Below are 4,655 nucleotides of genomic sequence, written 5' to 3'. Positions count from 1 at the left end.
ACAAAGAATGCCTTAAAAAAAAATAAATAAACCAGCTGGGTGGTTCAAGTACAGCCTCAGCTACTTAGTCAGGCCCTCTGCAACTCAATGAGACCCTGTTTCAAAATAAAGAATAAAAAATAGGGCAGGGGGTGTAGCTCGGAGGTCAAATGCCCCTGAGTTCCATCCCCAAACCTGCAAAAAAATAAAATAAAAAAATAAACCAACCACATAAATAAGATTCATATATGTGATAAGATAATATGCCTAAATATATATATTATTTGCCAGGCATGGTGGCACACATTTGTAATCCCTGCACTTGGATGGCTGAGATAGGAGGATCGCACAAGTTCGAAGCCAGCCTCAACTACTTAGTGGGGCTCTCAGCAACTTAGTGAGACCCTGTTTCCAAATAAAATATATAAAAAAATAGGTCTGGGAGTATAGCCCGGAGGTAGAAAGCCTCTGGGTTCCACCTCAGTACCACCAATAAACAAACAAACAAACAAACAAACAAATAAAATATTCAAGTTATTGTTATTTTGTTATTTTCCTCCTAGAGATACAGAGCTTACCACATCAGTACAGTGCAATCTAATTCATCCCATCCCCATACAGGAGATTAGACCCAGAGGCACTTGACCAGTAAGATCACCCCCAGACCTTTATTTCTTTTTATCTTGAGACAGGGTCTTGCGCAGTGCCTATGCACTGGTCCCAACCTGCAAACCTCCTAGTGAGTACTGGGATGACAGGCATGTGCCACCGTGGTAGGAAAACTCATCATTTCTTACAGCTACATGGCAATTTGGCTTATTTAGCCACTCCCTTATTGATGGAGATTTAGGTTGTTTCTGCTTTTTTGCTGTTGCAAACAAGAACATCTAGTACATTTTGTGCAGTGAACATCTAATACACTTTATGCACATGTATGAGTGTTTCTTGAGGATTCATTCCTAGAAGAGAGATTGCTGGCTCAAAATGTGTATGAATTTTTCATTTGGAAAGATACTGCCAACTTGGAGTGGAGACCTTTTTCCTGTGAAGAAACCCTCCCTCCTGGGGCTGAACTAGAGATGAAAGACACCCACGGTGGAAAGAGCATTCAGTTTGGAATTCCAGCTCTGCTACCGGCTTCCTGTGTGACCTTGGTTAAGTCACTTAACCTCTGTGAACTTCTGTTTCCTTAACTGCCAAGTAGGGAGTATAAGAACCTCCTCACTAGGCTGTTGCAAAAATCAAATGATACCCTGTAGACACGTCTCCAGTATGGATGGGCCTGGCACACAGTAGGCTTTCAGCCTGGACCCCTTCCCCATCCCTCAAGAGCAGCTCTGGGGAAAGACCTGGAAGGTGACTTATTAATGAATGTTAGAAGTCAGAACTCCACTGGGACCTTCCCTCAGGGGTCCCCTCCCCTGGCCACTGCCTTTTAGGCTCAGTCTCGGCAGAGGAGGAAGGGAATCATCGTCAAGAACAGTGAGGTGGCTGGATTCTGTTACTAGGAGTGGCTAGAGTGCTCTCTGCACAGAGAACAGAAGAGGAAAATGTACAGCATGAATGACTGTGGTTGGCCAGGGCAGGTGCTCAGCAGTACAACACTTGCTCAGTGTGCGTGAGGCCTGGGGCCCCAACCAGCACCACCGAAAGAAAAAAGAAAGGGGGGAGGAAGCGCACCGTGGTGCCCACCTGTAATCCCAGTACAGACAGTAGGATCACAGGTTTGAGGACAGCCTCAGCGAGTGGTGAGACTCAGCAACCTAGTGAGACCCTGCTTCAAAACAAAACGTAAAAAGAGCTGGGGGTGTATGAAGGTGAAATGTCCTGGAGTTTAATCCCCAGGACCACAAAAAAAAAAAAAAAAAAAAAAGGAGGGGTGAGGCATGCTGATGTTGCACACCTATAATCACAGTGCTTGGAAGGCTGAGACAAGCAAGAGAGAGCAAATGTGAGACCAGCCTCAACAATTCAGTGAGAATTTTTCAAAATTAAAAAAATAAGCTGGGCATGGTGGTGCATGCCTGTCATCCCAGTACTTGGGAGGCTGAGACAGGAAGATTGTGGGTTTAAGACCAGCCTCAGCAAGTAGTGAGACTCTCATCAACCTAGTGAGACCCTGTTTGAAAAATACAAATAAAAGCCGGGCGTGGTGGCACACGCTTGTAATCCCAGCATCTGGGAGGCTGAGACAGGAGGATCACAGTTCACAGACAGCCTCAGCTACTTAGCAAGGCCCTTTGCAACTCAGTGAGACCCTGCTTTAAAATACAGAATTAAAAAAATATGACTGGGGGGTGTAGCTCAGAGGTAGAATGCCCCTGGGTTCCATCTCCATACTGCAAAAATAAGCCAGGCGTGGTGGCGCACGCTTGTAACTCCCACACTTGGGCGGCAGAGACAGGAGGATTGCACAGGTTCAAAGCTAGCCTCCGCTGGCTTAACAGACCCCGTTTCCAAATAAAAATATAAAAAATAGGTGTCTGGGAGTGTAGCCCAGAGGTAGAAGGGTTTCCAGGAACCCCAGTACTGCCAATAAATAAATAAATAAATAAATATTAAAATAAATAAATATTAAAATAAATAAAAATAGGGTTGGGGTGTAGCATGGAGATAGAATGTCCTTAGGTTCAATCCCCAGTATCAAAAAATAAAAAATTAATTAATTAGTTAAAAGATCTGTGGGCATAGCTCAGGAGTAGAACACCTCTGGTTTCAATTCTCTGTATCAAAATAAATAAATAAAAACATAAATATAAAATTAAAGTGGGCTGGGGAGCTGGCCATGGGTTCATGCTTATAATTCTAGTACTTGGGTGGCTGAGACAGGAGGATCACAGGTTCAAGATCAGCCTCAGCAACTTAGTGAGATCCTGTTTCAGAAGAAATGGTCAGGCTAAAAAAAAAAAAAGAATAAAAGAATAAAAGTCAGGCTGGGAGCTGGACATGCTTGAAATCCCAGCATTCGAGGTGGTGAGACAGGAAGATCCGGGTTTGTGGCCAGCCTCAGCTACTTAGTGAGGCCCTTTGCAACTCAGTGAGACCCTGTTTCTTTCTTTCTTTCTACCTCCAGGCTATACTCCCAGACCTTTTTTATGTTTTATTTGGAAATAGGGTCTCACTAAGTTGCTGAAAGCCTCACTAAGTAGCTGAGGCTGGCTTCGAACCAGTGCGATCCTCCTGTCTCAGCCTCCCAAGCGCGGGGATTACAAGCGTGCACCACCACGCCCGGTGAGACCCTGTTTCAAAATAAAGAATAAAAAATATGTCTGGGGGTGTAGCTCAGAGGTAGGATGCCCCTGGGTTTCATCTTTAGTACTGTAAAAACAAACAAACAAACAAACAAACAAACAAAAAAACAGGCTGGGGGATGTAGCTGAGAGGTAGAATGCCTGTGAATTCAATTCCTGAAATAAATAAATAAACAGATAGGTAGATAGATAGATAGATAGATAGGTGGGTGGGTGGATGGATGGCAAGGACTGAGGTGGAAGGGGCACAAGCTCTCACAGTTACAGGGCTGCCACGCTAGAGATCTCAGCCCAGGAGGTGACCTGCCCTCATGGGTCCCAGGGAAGGGGGCTCTGTGAAGTGGTCTGGAAATTCTTTGGGGTGCTGTTTCAATAGTCCCAGCAGGACCCTCAGCAGTGCTTAGACCCCTTCAGCTACTGGTAGTGTGCTCCACTCTCTGTAGGACCCTCTGTCTATCTTCAGGGCTGTAGTTTCTTCCTTCTAGACACTTACACGGAATCTGAGACTTCCAGCCCGGCCACTCCCCTGGAAGAAGAGGCGTTTGTGAGCACAGAGGCTGCTGTGATGGCGCCTGGGGTGGTGACCCCAGCAATGGTGGAGCTGAGCAGCCCAGTGACAGCAATGGCGACAGGCCTCTGGCCCGTGTAATCATGATGAGCGGTGTTTCTGGCAAGGCCACTCTGGAACTGGAGTCTGAACAAGGCTTTCAATTCCAGCCTCACCCACTACATGCTGTGTCATCTAAAGGAATTAGCTTGCCCTTCTTAATGAGACCCTGTTTCAAAATAAAAAATAAAAGGAGCTGGGTGGGGGTGGAGCTCAGAGGTAGAATGCCCCTGAGTTCAATCCCAGTACCAAAAAAAAAAAAAAAAAAAAAAAGTCTACTCAGTCCCCCTCCATTGAAATAAGAAGAAAAGAGAGGAGGAGCAGAGACCAGTGTTTGCAAAAAAACAGGAGAAAAGAGCTGGGGCGATGACTTCTAGTGGGGGAGATTCGGGAAGGGAAGCCGGACTCTTAGGAGATGTCAGATACCGCACTGCGCGATTCCACACGACTCCTGTCCACCCTGCAGGGCATGTGCTCCAGAGCTCCATTCAGCAGATGAGGAAACTGAGGTTTTCAGTCGCACTGCTAGGAAGAAGATGACCTGGGAACCAGCCCCGCCTGCCTGACTCCTAAATTGATGCCTGGTGCTCCTTCCCGGGGCTCAAGCCCGTCCTCCCGCGCACCCACCTGCCCAGCCTGGCTTCCACACCCAGCCTCCTCCCACTGCTGCATCTCCCGAGAGCTCCTCCAGCTCCTCGCTCGCTCCTCACCCAGCTTCTTCTTTGGAAACCAGCCACAGGCTTTTTTCTTCCATCTGAGGGAGAGAAAATGGTCTCCTTCCCCACCCCCAGGACTTTCCATCCTCTCATCCATCCCAA

This window comes from Muscardinus avellanarius (genome assembly GCF_963383645.1).
Source record: "Muscardinus avellanarius genome assembly, chromosome: 1".
Classification (NCBI taxonomy): Eukaryota; Metazoa; Chordata; class Mammalia; order Rodentia; family Gliridae; genus Muscardinus; species Muscardinus avellanarius.
This window is presented reverse-complemented; position numbering follows the sequence as displayed.